A 22578-nucleotide genomic window follows, 5' to 3' on the forward strand; every position below is an offset into this window, starting at 1 on the left:
ACCGAGGGACTTTTAAACATTCACTGATGCTCCAGAAGGAAAAAAAACAATGCATTAAGACCCAGCGGTGAAAATTTTTGATATATAGTACTGCCCTTCAGAAGCTACAGAAGATGCTTTACATGCCTCCTTGAAGACAATGATCTTCAAATAATAAAAAAAAAATAAAATTAAATGTCAAAAGTTTTCACTCCCCAGCTCTTAATGCATGAGCCTCATTTGTCTTGCTGTTCTTTTGAACTTTCTATTCGTTTCAACAAAAATATTAAGTAGGACAACTGTTTTCAACTTCGATAATACTAAGAAAAATTTCTAGAGCAGCAAAACGGCATATAAAAATGATTTCTGAATGATCGTAACACTGAAGACTGGAGTAATGATGCTGAAAATTCAGCTTTGCCATCACAGGAATTAACAATATTTTAAAATATATTTAAGTAGAAAACTTTCATTTTAGATTTTATAATTTTAGCCGCTACTGTAAGGTTTGCCAGTGGTTTAACTGTAGACCTTGTATAAGAGAATTTTATGCTAATAACAAGCTAAATTTAACAGCAGCTGTAGTTCATGTGTACAAACAAGTTTAAAAAAGGGGGTCTATTTTTGGCTACTACCATAGTAAGTTCTTTGTTCCTGGCTACTTGAGCTGTGAGAAACCTAAACTCCCAGAGCAAAGCGGGTTCCTTGAGGACTCTGGATAATTAGTTCCACTTTTGTCTTCTATTTCCTGATTAGACTCCAAAGTGCTGCACTTCTCTCTTTCAGAACTGTAAGGGAGACTACGGAGGAAATTAATCTTCTACGTAGCATAATAAATACAAAAAATATGATACAAGTCCATGTTTAATTAATAGCTAGCTGAACATCAAGAGTTGTTTTGATCTAAAAAAAGATATATCAGCAAACTGTGCACGCTCACACATTAAGGAAAATGTTGATCTTTCAAGCCATTGGAGTGTCTGTTTTTAGTACGAACCGTCTTGTTAAAACAGTGAATGTATTACTAGCGTGTTGACCTTACAGCGCACTCACCTATAGTTAGATGAGCGTCCTTGTGGTCGTGTTAAGTGACTCGTCCTCCATTCCTGAAAAAATCTCTTTATATATTAACTATGAGTGAGCAGACTTGCTTTGCCATGCTCTAGAAAACAATCCGAGATTACTTATTTATCGTGAACTCAATACATTTCATAGCTCTCTATATGCTCTGAAAAGATAATGCTCACAGCCATAACCGAAGCTGAAGCAGAGAAACGCTTATGACGAATGGACCTGTTCATCCTTCCACCCTACATACTCTGTATAATAACTAATTACTGTCTGTGTCACTCAAGATATCGTCCATAGATTAAGCACAAAAGTCATTACAGCACTTTAGTTAGCTGTATAAGAGCTCCGTCATTGTATAATCCGTGTGAGCAAGAATAGGAGGGTCGTACATTAATCTCATTTTCACAAAGCTGTAATTCAGCCCATCCTTTGGAATATATTAGAATTCCGACGCAAATCTTCCCCATAAAAGCGGCCTGATAAATGAATGATTTCCCTCGAGCAAGGTGCACCACAAAACCGTCGACATGAGCCACAATAATGGGCCAAAACACAACGCTTGCTCTTTCTTTACAGACGTGCACGTCTTGCACTCCATTAAAGTGGCTGTGACAAAAGAACGCAATGTCTTCAAGCTGCCGTTGCAGAAGTGTAATGTGCTTTTATAGGGCAGATGCTAAGTGTACATCTTTTAAGTGGTGTTGCGTGGAGTTTGGCATTTGTAGTATTGACAGGTGGAGGCGTTAACTTTACATAATGGGGAACCTTATGAAATGACAAACTTTAAAGGCACAATATGTAATTTTCACCGCTAGAGTGTGCATATTCAAAACAAACAACGAAACAAAGGCGCAGTTTGATGACGCTGTGATTGAGTCATGGGAGTTGTCATCTTCATCCCCACAGCCGATGCAATCCGACAGGATATAGTAAGAAGTCATGTTCATGGATGAGCTAATATACTAAAGTTTTACTTACGTCACTGTAGTATGAAGCAGGGTGGGGCTGAAAGCCGTGGAAGCAAAACGAGTTTTCGAGTTTTGTTTTATCATATTAGATACATCTGAGTGTGTTGATAGTTCTGTTATAATGCTACTCTACAGTATTTTATAATGCATTTGTCACCTGTCTAATACAATACATTACAAAATAAAGCGTCTTTAGTGTTTCTGTGTATTATACAAAATAAAACCTGAAATTGGAAGCAATGACATGGTCTGTTACACTACTTAAATTCTTATTTCTCTGGATTTAAACATTCTTGGAAACATTTGGTACACATGTAAGTACACATTATAGTGCTTTTTTCGATATTTTAATAAAAAAATCTTACATATTGTGCCTTTAAGACCAAATGGATGTTTTACATGTATTTAGTTCTGGATTGGACGTAACAATATGTAATTTTCACCGCTAGAGGTCGCATATTCAAAACAAAGAAACGTAGGCATAGTTTGATGATGCCATGATTGAGTGTGGAATCATGGGAGTTGCATCTTTATTCCCATAGCCGATGCAATCCGATGGGACTGGGGCAGAAATCGTGTTCATGGATGAGCTAATGTATTAATGTTTTAACAACGCCACTGTAGTAAGAAGTAGCGATGGCTGCTTTTGAAAAACTGCTTTAATGAAGCTTCGAAACCTTTGCGACTCATTTGTTTTGAAACAGTGGTTCAGAGTGCGTATCAAAATGCCAAAGTCACGTAATTTCAGTAAACGAGGATTCATTACATCATAACTGTTTCAAAAAGTTTCGAAATTTCAATGGTTTGCCGTTGGGGGGCAGTTCATTGAGATCGCCCCTCCCCCCAGTGCCGAACCAATGAGTAAGCATCTATGGTTTTTACCTAATCTCGGATCAGTTTTATCAATTTGTAGACATTTTTACAGAGACATTTGTGTAATTAAAAGGATGAGTAGTAGTTAATAGTCTCTCACTGGCCTGTTTAGACAAGCTCTCCATAAAAGAAACCAAACTAGTCCTGCAAATTATTTTGATTGCATTTAATACAGTATTTGCTATATTTAAGCATTTTCATTGGGTTTGTAAAAGCTGTGTTTTTGCATGTTTCAGCTTGAGTTTTTGTGGCATTTAGACGGTTTTGACCAGCAGGCGTCATCAGTGTGTAGTGTTTCTAGCGCTTCAAAACAGTGAATCTTTTTGCGAAGCAATTGGTTCAATTGATTCGAAGCTTCAAGAAGGTTAGTTACTTCCATCAAGAAAGCATTTGCATTGGGTTTGTAAAAGCTGTGTTTCTGCATGTCTCGGCTTCAGTTTGTTGCATTTACACAGTTTTGACCAGCAGGCGTCAACAACGTGTGGTGTTTGCAAAGCAACTGGTTCAATTGATTCAAAGCTTCACAAAGGTTAGTTTCTCCCATCAAGAAACCATTTGCATTGGGTTTGTAAAAGCTGTGTTTTTGCATGTGTCGGCTTCAGTTTTTTGTTGTATTTGCAGGGTTTTGTCCAGCAGGCATCATCAGCGTGTGGTGTTTCGAGCACTTAAAACAGTGAATCATTTTGCGAAGCAATTGTTTCAATTGATTCGCAGCTTGAAAGCAGCGGAGCTTTTATTATGCCATAGCCGACAGCTTCTGCTATTTCCGGTCAGTGAGCATTCTTAATTGCCACATCTGCATGTGGGGTAAAGCAGCGCTGTTTTATCATACTATATACATTTGAGTGTGTTGAAAGGTTTGTTATAATGCTACTCTGTGCGTTCGTGACCTGTCTAATAAAACGCATAGCATATTAAAGCGCCTTTGATGTTGATGTGTCATTGGCAGCTGACGCAATGACAAGGGACAGGATTAGTTAAAACTGCGTATTTCTCTAGCTTTAAGCATTCTTGGAAACATTTGGGATAATGTAAGTACACTATAGTCAGCAAAATATATAACACTGTTCTAGTAGTTTTGGGATATTTTTCAGAAGCGTTTATATTGTGCCTTTAATGTGGATGAACTTGTTGGAAACTTTGATTAAAAACTAAAAGGAATAAATGAAACTGAAGTGCAGCTAAGAAGTAATGAGCAACACAGATTAATGACACCAGGAAAGCTAAAAATGGCTGAAAAGAAATACAAAAGGAAGAACGATTTGAAAATTGCTTTGGGTAACAAAATATAACAATAAAAGCTGACTTAAAGAAGCAGTTAGTGCAGGTGTTGATATAATCATTCTTTTCATTTATTCTCATGTGTACTCCAGGCTATTTTGTCTCTTGCAGCAGAAATAATCTTCAGACTTTCTTGTTTCTCTTTGAAATTATATTGTATATATTACATTTAGAAAAACTGCCAGAGCAGATGTATTTTTGCTCCATACTGAGCAGTTTAGTTTTCTTTTATGATGTCTGTATTTTATAGAATTCATAACTGTTTCCCTGGTTTTCGACCTTAGATCAAAATGCGGGGAACAGATCAAATGCCATCTGTATTCTTTTATGGGCCGTGATGAATCAATTAGCATTGTGGATTTGGAAAACCTGGTGAGTCAACCTGGAAATAGCCCCCCATAAGACGCCATTTTCAATAATCAAATGTGTACATCTGCTGTGAGTAATACTCAGCTGCAGTAGGTCTGCCTCCGTATTTTGTGTCTGATGAACTACAAATAAAACGAGAGGAAATCCATTGCAGCATATGGCTGTATATCCTGCGTGATACATCACAATTACGCCGATGCTCCGTCCGGCCCTCAGAGGCCAATTAGAATATCCAGAGCATGATGTCAGACATCAGTGGTGTTTTGAGACAGATTGCACCGTGCTAAAACATTCCTCCTCTCTCTTATTAGAACATATGACCACTTCTGTGTGTGGTCAGGTTTCATTTTCAACAGTAATTCCTAAACTCATACAGATGGATGATTATGACTCCGGGCCAATGCATGATGTAATGATCTTACTCTTGCGGAACCAGACCCCAGCGAGAGGTCTGGTCCACATTGCAGCTTATTCTGGCCAAGAATCACACGTTTAGACAGGAAGAGTATTTCTAAGCGAAATGCTGTTTAGTGTAAGATTTGTATAGTGGCAACACTAATATTAAGGACCAAGTCTCACTGTTAACTAGCATGCATATTACTAGCATATTGTCTGTTTATTAGTATAAAGCACATAATGATGCCTTTAATCATGCTACATACGTAAATTTAACAACTACCTTACTAGCTATTAGTAAGCAGCAAATTAGGAGAACACTGAGGCCAAAATTGTTGTTAATTGATAGTTATTTGTAAGAATTCGAGCTTAAAATAAAGTCTGACTGAAATAGTTTTGACCACAGTGAACAATATGGCTAAAATATTATCACAATGTTCAGTTTTTTCTTCCAAAGCATTCAGTATTGATATTTAGCACAATATTCATACCATTAATTGTGAATGAAATTGTACATACATGTTTGTTAGACCTTAAGAATGAATGTAAACATAATTTTCTTTTTTCTTTCTTTCTTTCTTTTTTCTTTCTTTCTTCAAATTTTTAATCAACAAGACATTTATCTAAAAATATATATGTAATAAAAATATTTAAAAGTAAAATCATTTTTTATCAAATAAGATACTGCACAACAGAACTTGTGTACAGTATGAAGTTAAACAACGATGACAATTATTTTGGTTGTATGATATCCATAAAAATGAATAATAATAATAATAATAATAATGTTTAAATTAATTATAAAGTAAATGATGTTTAAATTGTTTTTATTATTATTTTGTTATTATTATTATTATTATTATTATTATGATTATTTAGTTTTAATAAAAAATGAATAATAATAATGTTTAAATAAATTACAAAATAAATAATGTTTAAAATTATTATTATTATTATTATTATTATTATTATTTAAATAGTTTTATTAATAATAATAATAATAATAATAATAATAATAATAATAATAATAATGTTTAAATAAATTACAAAATAAATAAATAATGTTTAAATTATTATTATTATTATTATTACTTTGAGATGATCAGTTTTACCAAACAAATAACATAAACTCTACATTTTGTTTTAGTTATTATTATTATTATGGATAATAATAATAATAATACATAATAAATGAGGACATTTCATCAAAACATTAAAAAAAAACACATTTTACCAAACTAATTGCGTAAACACTGATTTATGGTAACGTTTTTATTGTTGTTGTTGTTGTTATTATATTATTTTAGTCTTTATAATAATAATAACAACAATGTTTAAATAAATTACAAAATAAATCATTTTAAAATTATTATTTTACCAAACAAATTATATAAATTCGACATTTTGTTTTAGGTTTTATTATTATTATTATTATTATTATTATTATTATTATTATTATTATAGTTTTAATATTGGTTTTCAAGCTGTTCTGCAGAAAACACCAGAAAGAAAAAAAGCAGAATATATAGTTGTTTCTTTAAATAATGCAACAGATTATATTTTGTATGTTTTAATATGCACACTGGATTTAACAAGAGCTCGATGTCCTTGATGCTCTGATAAATCTCACATATAGTAATCATAGATTCAGTGTGAATTGTTTATGTCCTTTACGGTAAGAATTCTCTATGCAAAAAAAAAACAGAGAAGATGTTGCCCTGACTGAACTTGTGTTGAATTTGTACCCACACTGAGAGTATGTAAAGGCATCCCATCGGCCCTCCCTGCTAAAAATCAATTCAGAAAGGCAGTTGTGTAGCAAATGGGAGATTTTATGCTTTTATTTTTGGTCTGAGTGTTTTTTGGCTATTTGGAGGTCGAACAGTTCAAGCTTTACTCTCTCATCATCTCACTAGGGGGAAACGAACAGTGTGGCTTTTGCTTTTCTTCCTCCAGGTCTAACAGAGACAGAGTCACTCAGATGTGAAATCACGTTTACAGAGGTCTCCTCAGTTTTTTTTCTTCATCTTCGTCTCCGTCTCCTACCGCTGCCAGTCCACAACATGTGGAAGTGTGCAATGTAATCAGACTGTCTTTTATTATAATTCTCTTGATGGCTTTTGTGCGTGTGATCCCAAGAGTGTGGGATTGATATCTCGCTGAGTGACAACACAGTATCACAATGCCTTTTTTTCCTTTCCAATTAAAGTCACATTTATTATGTGGTCAAAATATTTCCTGTGTTACTCGATCACTGTCATATACAAATTGCTTCTTTTAGCCTCTCGTACAGTGGCGTTCTCCCTGCAGATCTGCAGCGTGGCGGTTGTCTTAAGGCATACATCAGAGAAGACCCGCTCAAACGCGGGCTCGTGCATCAGTAGGTACCACCCCGGAGCATTAAAGGGATTCTCAGAAATGCTCAAGAGATGAGCCGCGTCTTAAAATAACCTGAAAATCAGCATTAGGGGCAGCCACTAGAGGAAGCCCCATCAGCCCTCGCCAACGGCATCCTTTCATTCAAACCCCCTCCCATCATCCTCTGACACTTGCACACGCTGTGCGGCTTCAAAGTCGCAACCCTTCTCTGATTATTCTCTCTGCTCTTGGCCCTCGTGGCGAAGGATTCTCTCTCTTTTCACCCTTATTAAGCTAATAGTGTTGCTAGTTCTTTTTTTATTTCTACTGTATTTATTTTTATTATATTATTAAAATATATCAAATGAAATATTATATTTAAAAAAAATTGAGAGCATTCCGTTTGGTGATGGAATGAGAAGTAGTACTAGAGGTTTAATTCTAAAGCATTTATTTTACAACAGTAACTGACAGAATTTACATTTTATCTTTCTTATTTCAGAAGTACTTACCAAATAAATAGCTACTGTACAAGGACATAAAATAGTGATATTAGTTACAAAAGAGTTATTTATCAGATTTTCTTTCACTTGTAAATAGCTTAGAGTTTTAATTAAGAAATCCAAACTGTTTTTTTCTTTTCTATCTACCTTATTTTAATGTAAGAGTGGATGTTGGCATTTCTAAGTTTATTGTGCAAGACTTCCACTATATAAATGATTTCAAACTTGTAATTGGTGTCATATTATTTCAATTTTTCATCATAATCATAAGCACACTCGTATTTAGCACAGTTTTACAGTTCACTGCACTTTGTTCTTATTCTAGTTATTTAGCTAAAGCAGCTAATGAATGGGACGTCCCAGGTGACAAAGAAGTGCACTTCCATAATGTGCTTCAAGTGCTCTATTTTCATGCACTAATTTTGTACTTACTAAAATTAGTTCTTTAGTACTAAACCTGAAAAAATTCTACTGAGCTGTTTTCATCATCATAATAATAAATGTTTTTGAGCAGCAAGTCAGACTATTAGAATGATTTCTGAAGGATCATTTGACTGAAGTAATGATGCTGAAAATTTAGCTTTGATTAAAGGAATAAATTACATTTTAAAATATATTAAAATAGAAAGCAGTTATTTTAAATAATAAAAATATTTCACAATATTACTGATTTTGCTGTATTTTGGATCAAATAAATGCAGGCTTGGAGAGCAGAAGAGACTTCTTTAAAAAAACATCAAATCTTTTGACTGGTAGATTATCTTAAGAGTACTAAAGAGTCATTTTTAGTATATTAAGTACAAAATTAGTACTTAATATAGTACATAGTAAATTAGTACATAATGCGAGTGCACTTGGGCGTCTCACACATTCACAGGAAACTGTTTACTTCCACATTGAAAAAAATGAGGTGGATAAACTGGTTAGCTAATATATTTAGCTGCAACCTGACATGCTTCAGTTAAACCATTAACTATATCAACTGTGGTATTAACTATGTTTTAAGTTCTGTCTAATCCAGCTCTTTCTCTCCCTGACTGTTTTTTGTATTAAGGGGCCATTCACACAGAACATGTTTTTGCATTTAAAAACAAAGAAAAGGGCACAGAAAAAAACAAGAATGCATAGAACATTTATGTAAAAATGTATGTAGAAAACAATGGACATCTGTGCAGTTGAAAACAAAAACGTGTTTCGTGTGAATGACCCGTAAATTGTTCTAAGTCAGTTAGTTATTCTATAGCCCCTTTCACACATACAGTCTTTACTGGTAAATTACTGTGAAGAGATCATGTGTAATCTGGAACTTTTTGAAAAATACCAGTAAATTAGTTCTGGCAATTACCTGTAAATTACCAGCAATGTGCTCTGTGTGAGGACAGAATGAGATTACCGGTATAAGCATGTACAAGCTCAGAATGCGTTGATGTAAGATGTCTACTTTGGGCCAATCATAACATTCTGATGCAGTCACGCAGATGACGCATTTACTCCTGTATCTGGGCCAAAAGCAGCTGCATAAATGTGAACGTTTGATATAAAAAATGAAAGCATCAACAGAAACACTGCCCTGATAGCACACATACATCACAGAGACGTCTATGTGGCGTCTGCATTTACATCTGGAAGACGTGTTTTTAACAGTGTTTGCTCATCTGAAATACGTATAGGACGTTTCCTATCAGATGTCAAATAGACGTCTATTAGTTGTCTTTAAGATGTTTATGATTTAGAATGTATGTAAAACTGACATCTTACAGACATCTATCAGATGTTTGTACACAGCAGATGCTTTCCAGATCTGGTTAATGATGTCATAGAATTTACCGGTATTTTGAAAGTGATGTGTGAGTGGTGTTTTACCTGTAAAAAGACAGGACGTTATTGCTAGGGATGTCACAATTCTCAATATAATATCAAACCGTTCTGTACGTCATCCAATACTCGCTTGTGAATCGCGTTTTTTCGTTTTTGCGTTTAAATAACTTTTATTTCTCTCGGAATTTGCTGTATGTGTGCCCGCTAATTTTACGTGCTGAAATGAGGAAACGCTTCCCTGCTTATATTTGAAAAAGCAAGACACGCAGAGCATCTTCCATTCTAATGACATGCAATGATAAGCCTTTCTAAACCTGTTGTCCAACAAAAGAATTATAAAAGCAAAAAGTTATAAAAAAACATAACTTGTTTTTAATTCACAACATCAGTTGAGTGTTTGAAATAACGTCCTTATGTGATCTGATGTGGATTCTTATCACAGACAATAGCGGACAATAAATTCCATTAGCATTGGCTTATGAAAATACACGAGAAGGCTTGAAGAACACAGATGAACCATATATTATTGCAGACGAGTGTTTATTGTCCTTACATTTCGTCATTCAAAACGTTTAACGTTATATCTTGTATTTATTCAGTTACAGCAATAGCGATGCCTTTATCAAAATTAGAGAAGCTGGAACGGAAGTTCATCAGTGATACTTCTTTGATGCATATGTGGATTTTCTGCACGAATTCGAAAAAAAATAATACCTCTCTCAAAAAAAAAAAAAAAATAAGCAGACATATACTAAACCACACTTTTTCCAGTGTACAGAGGTTTACCGGAGTGTTTTGTTAATCTGTTGCAAAAAAAAAAAAAAACACACTGAAAGGGCAAGATATCAGAACCAAACTGAAAACTGGTTAAAAAGCGAGGTACGTATTGAACCGTGGACTAACTGTACTGTTGCATCCCTAGTTATTACCTGTGTGAACGGCACATTTTTGTATGTACCAGTGAAATCATTCGGGTAATTTTACAGCAATTTACTGATATTACTGTGTGAAATGGTTTATGTTGCCATGTACAGGTCAGAGGTCAATATTAAAAAAAACCCCACAACAACAGAATGTAATTTTACATATATGAGGAAAGAACTGCAAATATTTCTGTTGATAAAATGATCTTCATTACAATAATCAAATACACCATATGTACCATTTCTACATCCCTGCACGCATGGATGTTTTTTCCCTTTCTTAGTACAGGAAAACATTATTTTGCTAGTGCTTGCTGATTTGTACTGAGAGCAAGATAATTAATGTCTTTCCCCCTTTTTTTTTCAGTTGTTTTGGTGTTGCACATGCAAACAGACGTTCTGTATATTTCATAATAGCCACATGCAGAGTTTAGCATCACTGGAATGAGCAGTGAAGTCAATAAAGCCCAGCTGACAGTACATTTCCTCTGTTGTTTGGGTTTGCCTGACTCCTTTTGGGAACAAATAGACTGGCACACACTGACAATAAAAAGGCCTTGTCAGTTCGCTCCAAACAAATATGTCCTTCATATTTTTTTCTCTCTTTTTTTCTCCTTTCTTTCCCATACTGCTTCATTGTTCTTTAGTCCCATGCTCTTTTTTACCTTGGAACAAGGCCCTGTTTGTACCTGTGTGCATGAATAGAGGAAGAAAAACTGCTCTGATGCAGAGAGCAAGTGCTAAAGAGGGCATTAAACCAGTGCATTATACTGGTACAGTTTCTTAACATAAAACATGTAATTTTGCATCTACCCAGGCAGTTCCAGACCACAGGAACAGTTCCAAAGGTCAGGAGCACCAGGATGCCGAGGATAATGAGATTATATTGAAATCATCCAAAAGTCTGTGAGTAATGCTTATGCACCAGGGAAAATCCCTTTAAAAGGTTTCACTGCTTTATTACAGTTGGCATTAAGTGATACATGATATAAATGCTATAAATGTGAAGAAACATAAATCATTTAGCTTTGTTTCTTTGTTGGATGGGAGCTGTTGTGGAGTTTGTATATTGGATAACATGCCATTAATGAACATTTCTATTAACATTATTGATGAATGAAATCAATGGCCGTTGTCTGCATCCTTATTCTTCTAATGAAGGTGATCGGTTCAAATATTTAACCCGAGGGCACTCCCATTTTGCATTTCAAAAGACCCAGGTCTCGGAAGACGTGCAATGACCGTGTTGTTGTTTTTTTATCTGAAGCAGCTGCGGCAAAGCCAGAGTGGACCATGGCAGGGCTATTTTTGCCCATGTGTAGCCTCCTTTGCTTGTCAGCAGCTGAGCAGAGGCTATCAATCTGAGCTGAGCGGCAGTAGGATGCACGGGCCATTGTGGATCTCGTGGTTAGTGTGCCGGTGATATGGTCCTCAGGACCATATGGGGTCTGATCTCCAGTGGGCACCGGCACATCCATGGTTACATCACATGTAGGTCAGGGTCTTGTCGCGATGCCTATGTTCACATTGCAAGTCTTAGTACATAATTCTGATTTAATGCTCAGGTGCATTTTTTTTTATGTGGCCAGTATAAGATTCAAGTGTGAATTAGTGATGGTCCTAAACTGACTTGCATGTGCGAAAGAACAACCAGCTTTCTTAACCTAGTGACCAAAGAACTACCAATATGTAAAATTATGTCTAGAGTGACATAAAAGTTCCATGAATTTTGATATGAGTGTTCAGACTGAGGTTGCATTGCAAAACAAACCTGTATCAGATTTATCAATTTGTGCTTATAAATGTAGTCCACTTTTGCCTGAAGGCGAGCATTTAATAAGGTCATGAAGAAAAAAAAAAAGTTGCTGACAATATTTTAGCAGTCGTGTCTTGTGTTTTCTATCAACTGTTAACATTTGGATAATGCCAGATTTACGAATGAAGAACTCTTTTGATCGAACTGGTCAAACCAGAGTTTCAAAATTCATTAAGACAGTTCACTCATGCACTGAATAGTTTCCATTTTTCCATTTCCATTGTTTCTTGCATTAAATTTTCTCACATTGAAGCTTTACAAGAGAGAAAATAAAAAGAGTGTCAGATGAGGTTAATATAATCCATTTTAGAAAATAAAATATTATTTTGGGACACTTTTTTTGATAGAGGGCTTCTAGCCTGATAAAAGGCTAGAAATGCCATGGGTGGATGGATGGATGGATGAATGAATGAATGAATGAATGGTTAAATGGATGAACGGATGGACAGACAGATGGGTGGATGGATGATTGGATGGATGGATGGATGAATGAATGATTGAATGGATGGATGGGTGGATGATTAAATGAATGAATGAATGAATAGTTAGATGAATGGATGAGTGGACAGACGGATGAACAGACAGACAAACAAATGAATGAATTGATGGATAGATGGATGGGTGGATGAATGAATAAATAAATGAATGGCTGGATGGATGATTGAATGGATGAATGAATGGATGAATTAATGGATGATTGAATGGATGGATGGGTGGATGATTGAATGGATGGATGATTGAATGAATGAATGAATAGTTAGATGGATGGATGAGTGGACAGACGAACGAATGAATGAATTGATGGATAGATGGATGGATGGATTTATGCATTGATGGATAGATGAATGAATTAATAAATGAATGGCTGGATGGATGATTGAATGGATGAATTAATGAATCGAAGAATGAATGGATGATTGAATAGATGGATGGATGACTGAATGAATGAATGAATGGTTAGATGGATGGATGAGTGGACGGATGAACAGACAGACAAATTAATGAATTAACTGAATGGCTGGATGGATGATTGAATGGATGAATGAATGAATCGATGAATGAATGGATGATTAAATGGATGGATGTGTGGATGATTGAATGGATAGATGGATGGATGGATGGATGGATGAACAGATAGACGAATGAATGAATGAACTGATAGATGGATGGATGAATGAATTGATGGATGGATGAATGAATGAATGAATGGTTAGATGATGGATGAGTGGATGGATGAACAGATAGAAGAATGAATGAATGAATTGATAGATGGATGGATGGATGGATGAATGAATCGATGGATGGATGAATGAATGAATGAATTAATGAATGAATAAATGAATGGCTGTATGGACGATTGAATGAATGAATTGGTCCACGTTTGACCTGCAGTCTTACCCTATCCGGGTATGCACAAAAAGTGTCATGTGAGGCAAAATAAAGTGCTTTCGTTTCTGAATGTCCTTTTTTCTTTATGTTTTTATATATAACCATTGTGTAATCTATGCTTAATTAATTAAACTACACATTATATTCTATGCAGTTTGTGCATATTGTTGTTGGCATGGTACAAGTTTAGAAGTCACATTTGGAACTCCTCTTGGTTCCCGCGTATAGGAAATGGCAGGGATGCTGGGGTTGTTGAGAGGGGCCACAGTTTGGGTTAAAGGTAGCATACGCCAGGGCAGCTGCAAAATCTGCCCTGCCAAGGACGCAGTGCTTCCAAAGCCTGCTCTGTGCCATTAAATGGGTCATTGACCAGCTAAATGGAGTCATTATGATGAGTAACTAAAAGAATAGCACCCAAATCCATGAACCTCGTCTCTGCGGAGCTCTGGGTTCCGCCGCTTTTGGGGTTTCACAGGCTTTTGCTATATGACAGCTGCCTGAGACCTCTTTCACAGGAATGCAAATGACACCCTGACCAGCTAATGATACCACATCAACAATTCCCTGCTTTATTGACAGTTGCAGTGCTTGAGATTTCCATTGGAATTATATATATTTTTCTCTTGCAAGGTTCAACTATTGCTAATGTTAAAATCATGAGATCTCTTTTTAGAGTAGTAGAGTAGTTGGAAACAGTGTGAAACTGTGTGAGTGCTTATAGGCTTGATATTAGCAAACAGAAGCTGATTGTAGATGTAAGAGTCAGGAACGGTTTAAAATGACTGTTTTCAGGTATTTACAATACGTGATTATAATTGCGATTTTTATTGACTGCATAATACAACAACAATAAAAGCTGGTGACTATTCACAATTGCTTATTCTAGACCTTTAAATCCAGTAAGTTTCAATACCCTTTACACTGCTGGATATATAACAGTTTGTGAAGTGCTAGTGAATGTGAGTGAACAAGTCAGCTAGTAATGGAAAAAAAAATGTAAATACAAATTGTAATCCTTATTAGTTACGTGTTACTGGGAAATGGTAAAAATAATATGTGATGTTTCTAATGCAATTTTTTTTAATTGATCATAAAATACAAATAAGTGAGGGCATTTATGGGATCAAGAATACAGAAAAAAAGCCTATTTTACTATTTTAGTAAATTTTAGTCATTCCCTTATGAAAAAGAAGTAAGCATACTTTTAAAATAGTGATTATTACAGAAATGTACTTTGAAATAATACATTTTGTGCAAACTGAATTAAACTTTTTAGCACACTTTAGTCACACATTTTAGTATGCTAAAAATAAATGTACTGTAAAGCATGACAAAAGATTAAAAAATGATGACAAAGTGCACTTAAAAGTGTATTTAAATGTGTAAAGAAGCATAGTAAGAAATGTCTTTACACTTCAATGGCCTAAATATTATATTTATTCTTCTTTATTTTCTATGTCATTATGTTACTGTAGTCTCGTTAAGAATTAATTTCTGATTGTTATTCTGAATCAAAGCACTGTTTCAAGTCTCCTCAGCCAAACAGGGTGAAAACTATGTAATGCAAATTATGATTGCAGACTTATTCAAATTCCAGGGTACTCATATTTACAGCATTTTAAAATGGCAACTCAACACAGACCTCCTCATCAGAAAGACACTTCAAAGACATCCTCAGACGGAGTCAGTCAGCACCCTCTAGTCCAATTTTACTCTGTTGTTGTAGAAGCGATTGCGACATTGTCCATCAGTGTGTGGATTGGCAGTGCTGACTTCCTAACCAAAAAAAAAAACCACATCATCACTAAAGCCTCAAAGTTCACAGACACTGATCTCCCCTCAGCTGAATCCCTGCACTTCCAACACACTGCACTCTTACTGAAAAGCAGCCATCTCACCCAGAACAGAACTGGTTTCAGCTGCTCCCCTCAGGCAAATGCCTGAGACCACCATCAGGCGAAACATTCCCGTTAAAAAACAAGCTGTCAGACTGCTCAATAAACATACAGTTACTCTCTTTCTCCTCAGGTATGCTATGGTCCATTTTTACTTTGCATATCAATAGCGTTATAGACTATGAGGAATATTTAATAGGGGACAAGACTGCCTTTTTATTATTGTGTACTGTTCTCTGAGGTCCACTTACATCAAACAACATAATTTAAAAGTAATAGGCTATTTTGTGACCTTTTTTGACTACCCTTATCAGCACTCTATGTTTGAATAGGCGTGGCGGATTGTGGACTGGGAAGTAAACACCCACTGCTATGACTGGCTAACAGTCATGTATGTTTCACAGCCTACAGCCTTTATAGATGGACATCAAAAACGCATAAATACTAAGTGCACAACAGAAAAAAAAAAAGTGACCATGTAATAAAAACAGTTACACTTGTGTGGTGCGACATTACTGTCAGATCCAGCATCTTCAGCGTCTTCAGAGCATCTTTATCATTTGGTTTCTGCATAAAGACCTGTGTTCATCTCTCGCTATTTACATTACATGCGTGAATCGGTGGGCGGGGCTAAACAGGCAGTGATATAAGCAGATGTTGATCTTCTTCTGCAGAGGCGGTGGTTATACACACTATAACATCATAGAATGGCACATTCCACAACCTGTTTTTTTGGCAGACTGGCCTGAATATAAGCTGTTTTTAGATTAACAAAAAAGTTTTGAATTCTGAAACTTACAGGATGTTTTTATACAGTAGTACAATGACAACTTATACTGTAAGTCAAACGATCAAGGGAATTTTGATTTCAAAGTTCATAACCCCTTTAAATTTCCACTCAAATCAGATGTATCTACCTGTTAATCACATTGTGTATTGTATATTGTACATTACACATTAAATAAGTCGTAGAGACTTGAAACTTGGAGGGATGGTAGTACTCATACCGGCCTACAACGTGACTGAGGCTCGCACAAATCGGCCTGATGGGGGCGCTACAGCGATCAAAAGTATGACTCCTAAACCAAAAAAACTCCTAAACCATCAGACTGAAGTGTCTTATGTCTTTGGAATCCATCGCTCATGCCAGACAAAACGCATGCTTTCGATTTGATCGTGAGGCTGGCGAAATTTTCGGGTATTTGGCCTTTTTTTTTTTTTGCGCACTAGCCCCAGGTTTTTCACCTGATCTGAACCAAACCAGTGCAGAAAGATTCTCTGGAGAGTGAATGTCAATAATTATCCAAAAAAAGTTTAACTTTCGACTCATCGTCGCAAATAGGCACTAAAACAGGGGTGCTCATCCCAGTTCCTGGAGATCTACCTTCCTGCAGAGTTCAGCTCCAACCCTGATCAAACACACCTGAACCAACTAATTGGGACCTGAAGGAGCACTTGATAATTACATACAGGTGTGTTTGATCAGGGTTGGAACTAAACTCTGCGGAGAGGTAGTTCTCCAGGAACAGGGTTGGGCACCCCTGCATTAAAACATTTGAAAGGGGCAGGGCCACTTTTAGTAAAATGCCTGTAACTCCTGAATGGAATGAGATATCTTCGCCAAACTCAGAACACTTATGTAGGAGCTCAATCTGAGATCACGGGAAAGAAATTGCAGAGCTTGGCCTCTTGGTGGCGCTATAAGAGGGAAAAAAAAAAACATAAAAATGGCTATAACTGTGCAACCACTTCTCCTATCAACATGGACATTTGTGTATCTCAAAAAACATGGTCGCCAAAGTTTGAGCACCTGTTAGACAAGGCTAACAGAGGCCGATCGAAACGAAACTCGTGGGCTTGTTCGACTCACAACCCCAAAAGTCTGAGAGAAATTTGAAAGAAATCAGATCATTTGTATCATGCGATAGATCTCCGGACATTCTGGACAAGTTTTTCTGTATAACCACTGCTTTCAATCTAATTGTTTGTTAAATGATTGAGAAGGTGTCAAAAACCTACTTTTGCAAACTAGTCCTAGGTTTTTTGCTCAATCTAGAACCCCCCACTGTAGTACAGTTCTCTGAACTCTCTAGGTTGAAATTTACCTTTTGGGAGGTTATAAGTTTTAAGGTTTAAGATTTTAGTACTTGTTTCAGTTAGAGTTTTTTTTTTTTTTGTATTTTTATTTTATGTCGTGTAACAACAATGATTTTTATTTTAGTTAACAATGCATACTTGCATATCAGCAGACTGGCTTGTTTGTCTCAAAGCTGTACCTAAATTGCATTTGTGCTTAGGCTTTCATATTTTCTTGTTCTGTTCAAAAGTAACACCGGTTCAAACCTAAAACTTGAACCTTATTCCTGTAGACTGTTTTAGAATTTCCACAGTTAATCGGCTTTTTGTTGGAATTTTCACATTGCTGTGCCGAACCTTCATTAGCACTCTGTGTGGATGTGCATGGAGCTCACAGAAAAAGACGTACTGAATTAATGGAGTGTTAATAATCGCTAACTCATTAGTGTCATCTTATTTGCATAGCATATCATTGCATCTTTTGAGCAGTGAATATTAATTTCTAAAGGCATGAAGTATTGCAAGATATAAATAGAGGAATTATCCATGGGTAAACCACTCATCATGAAAAAAGTCAAAGCACTGAAAAGAGCTGCTATGTAATATTATTTGTCTCATATGCTTCTTTTTAAGCAAGTCAGGAGATGTAGCACTAATAGGCTAGGAATTTCATGGCTGCTTGATTATAATTATTAATTTATTTTTTGTCACATTAAAAAGGTTAGTAAATGGCTTCGCATAATGAAAGTCCATCTCACTTTTGCGTTTTTGTCTTGATGTCTAAGGCAAAGTCATTGCTCTTATGCAATCTTGCACAAAGTGACGTCTCTCCTGTATATATGTGAATGTGAAAATCAGCCTCTAATTAGTTTTCTCCTTTTCTCCCACAGGGACGGGCCAGCTACTGATGGTGGACCTTAGACATGCATGTGATCACTAGACAGTTTAACCGGGGTAAGTCCTCTTTGGAATGGCTCCATGACCTGAATAGTGGCTCGGCGAGAGGCTGCTCTAAAGCCCCAGTGTCCTCCTCTCTGATTGGATCTGGCCACTGTGAGCGTTAAGAGTTCACATTCAGTTATCGCTCTGATATCTATAGAAGCTTTCAGCCACTGAATGAACGTATACCTATGTTTGAACAGTGATAACATGCTTTAGTGTTTCTCCTTCAGTTCTAGTTCTGTCAGCTGATGAAATTAAATCATTTGCATGATGTGCTGAGGAAATAGGAAATTAATTGCATAACTCAGTGTTTGTCTATATAAACCTTCAAGAGACTGTGATTCAAAGACATTACGTTATTATGGCAGATGAGTACAGCATTGAATCTGATGTTTGTTTTATTTCCATATCACAGTCTATTAGTCAACTAATATCCACAGCAGTCAATTTTGCAACAAAGTTTGTTGTTTATTCCAAGGTAGACTGGGGGTTGTTCACATAGGATGTGTCTTGGACTATTTTTTAATTGTTTGCCTTTGCATACATGGCCACTGGGGCACATCATACTGTTTTTCAGCGTTTAGGACCATTGGCTTCATGTTTTTAAGATGTGGTGTCAAGTTAAAATGAGTTCAGCTTTGAAAAACTATCTGGAGACCCCTGCATTCGGTTTAATTCTGTTTTATTGTGTTGACTGCTTTACATTTTGGTGGTACTTCATGCTTCAGTTGCTTTGATGGTAGGAAAATTCATTTTTACAAAATTGTGTAGGAGTCAGTAATTAATTAACCCTTAAATGCTGGATGTTTCATTTATTATTACTGTACATATTCGGGTCTTTAGCAACATGGATAAATCTAACACGGATGGATCTCTAACTACTGCAATAGAGGATTTAAAAGTATATTTTTTCCTGTCGTGTTTGGTTACCCCGGATACACGGCCATATTGGAGATACTCGGATGTAAACAACAGCATACATTGCATTGTGTATGTACCACTGAATAGACTGTTCTGCTAATTTAAGGAAAGGACGTGACCCGTGGCCAAGTATGGTGACCCATACTCGGAATTTGTGCTCTGCATTTAACCCATCCAAGTGCACACACACAGTAGTGAGAAGTGATCAAACACGGACTCACCTCAGTCGTGGTATTGAGGGTGGAGAGAGTGCTGGTTATTCACTCCCACCACCTTCAAATCCCTGCCGGACCTGGGACTCGAACCCGCAACCTTTTGGTTACAAGCCCAACTCCCTAACCATTTGACAAACTAAAGTTAGTAGGTGGTAAAGATACGTACGAGCAGTATTAATCAAGATATTAGCCTAATATTTCACCTACCTGAACAGAAATGAAAAGAACAAACACAAATGTTGTCAAGATTCTTGCCTTGGAAATCCTGGTTCAGTTTGGCCAACAGTTTTTTTTCACTCTTCTCCTTGATTTGTTATAACTTTTGACAGTCTATAGTACTTCAAATGTTTTTCCCAGTCCAACCGACTAGTACAGCCCAAAACATGACAATAATTGACCATTTTCAGCAGCAAGAGTTTTCAGCTAAGTTTGCGAGTTCCGTTCGGTTCAGTAGTATTGTTTACGTTCAGTGCCGCCAGTATGGCCAATTGATGATGTGTCTTGAAAACTCTCTATAGCATAAAATTGTAATAATAGTAATTATGAAAAAAAAACCCAACAACATATTTCGTTACCTTTTGAAACTTAAAAGTGTTCAATTCTGTCATTGTCAGAGTGCAGTTCCACAGTACGTTCGACATCTGCCTCATCATCAAGATCTCAACCACATTCGCGATCTCAACTTTCATTTTCAGTGATTCTAAAATCAATATTTTGATCGCTGACAGCTTACTCACCAAATCCACCATCAAATGACAGTGACACTTACATTTCATTGCGTACAGTCAAGTTTTGCTGATGATATTCTTCTGTTTTATGCCTGTGGTAATTATGAGTGAAACATCACGTCATCATTGTCTATCTAACAGTGCCACTTTGAGGAATAAAGGTGAATTGCACCTATTGAGTCATCTGATATTTAATTATTGTTGTGCAGGAAAAATATACTTTCACTATTACATAGGCTACCTCAAGTCGCTAGCGCCCCTATACACTTTTTACAAAAAAATGAATCAGAAAACAGACATCGTTTTTTATTTTATATAGTTTTTTATTTGTAATATTGTTTATAGATTGAGAAAATACTAAGAAGGTCGTTGCCTAACTTTAAAAAATGAAGGAGGGAGAGGGTAGCGAATGACGTCCTGGGTCGCTAAATACCCAAGGTTTGCATTTAAGGGTTAAATATCATTAATTGTTCCAAATTATTGTGTTAAATTGACAGCCATAATCATTTAGTTTGTTTAGACTTGTAAAAGAACAACTGATGATCATTCACATATATTTTTTTACAAGATTAGTCATAAACTTCTAAAAGCTTTTAAAAGACTTATAAAAGAACAATTGATGAAGATTTTTTGTTATTATTTTTATTTATTTATTTTGTAACAAGATTAGTCAAAAGCTTCAAAAGCCTTTGAAAGACTTGTAAAAAATGGATGATAAAGTTTTTTTTACAAGATTCGTCAAAAGCTTCAAAAAGAAACATTATTATACAGACCTGAATATAATGTGTCATGCTGTTTAAAAATTCATGATTTTCCGAAAGATAAAGGCTTGATCATTGGACCTTTCAGTGCCTCATAAAAATTAAAAAAAATAGCGAGTGCCGTGATACGGTATTCCAAAGCCACATAGAGGATGCTGAAAGTCTCAGATCTATTTTCATTCATGTTTTAATCATCTTTGTCAGTTACACTTTAATTATCATCACAGTCTGGATCTACAGCTGACAGCCTCTGCCCTCATCTAGAGATCGATGACATGGACGTCTAGAGAAACCGTTATGAGAACTTAATTTTAGTAAGAACGGGCCGATCCTTTGATGTGTCCTTATAAATCACATTAAGTGGCAAATATGAAAGAGCTTTAATATTTGATCATAGTGAATGGCCCAGGCAGTTTAATTTGCTTAGTTCTTATGGATATTCCTCTAGACACCATGCACTCGCACCGTTTTGCCTCCAAGGCTATTCTCTGACAGCAGCAGCCACGTGTGTTGACTTCTTGTGTGAATCTGTCCGTTGAGTCCTGGTGCATTCATTCTAGTTCACACTGGCTGATGCAACCCAGACTGTCAGTGGGGCAATGCCAAAGAGATTAGATGCTGCTTTACTGTGCTTGTCTTCACAGGGGAGAGAACTGAGCGGAGACAATCCTCCAAATATGCACCAATTCATTAGCAGCCATCCATTCTCTATACTGCTTATCCTTTCTTGGGCTGCGGGACAATTAATTAAACATGTAGATGAATGAGAACAGTGCAAATACTTGAAAGAATATTCCAGGTTCAGTACAAGATAAGCTCAGTCGTCTGCATTTTTACCACAAAAAGTCATTCTGAATCATATACTGTGTGTATATATATATGTGACTCATCCATATGTATATAACAAGATTACACTGAGGCAGTTAAAACTGAAGTTAATTAATAGTGCCATTTTTGCTGAGATGCTATATATATTTTATTTATATATGTACAGCTGACTATATAGTCAAAAGACCATATTCAGAACTATTTTATGCACATTTAATGATTGGGTGAACTGGATTGTGAAGTAGATTTTTCCACTGAAACACTGTGTACTAAGTAGTGCAGCTATTTAGTGAATTTGCCTCTCTGTCTTTTTACACATTAGCAAATTAGAGAAAAAAACTCCAAAGTGATAATCAGCTCCAATCTAACGATGGAGGAGTATTTCACCAGTGAACAGATTTGAAACCCAGCTTTGCAATCGACAGCTTTTTGTGCGAGACTTTGTGGGATACTTCAGAACCCGGAGGA

At 36.0% G+C, this 22578-nt stretch overlaps 1 protein-coding gene across 3 annotated transcripts in view; it reads left to right on the forward strand.

The window, feature by feature from the left end:
- elfn1a (extracellular leucine-rich repeat and fibronectin type III domain containing 1a) overlaps positions 1-22578 on the forward strand; it is a 153479-nt gene that overhangs the window by 75420 nt on the left and 55481 nt on the right. For all 3 annotated transcript variants that reach the window (XM_051106062.1, XM_051106064.1, XM_051106061.1), the window contains exon 2: positions 18606-18669. The gene's annotated coding sequence lies outside the window, so the exon portion shown is untranslated. The remainder of the gene's footprint in view (positions 1-18605; positions 18670-22578) is intronic.

The sequence above is a fragment of the Labeo rohita genome, chromosome 3 (assembly GCF_022985175.1).
Source record: "Labeo rohita strain BAU-BD-2019 chromosome 3, IGBB_LRoh.1.0, whole genome shotgun sequence".
Lineage (NCBI taxonomy): Eukaryota > Metazoa > Chordata > Actinopteri > Cypriniformes > Cyprinidae > Labeo > Labeo rohita.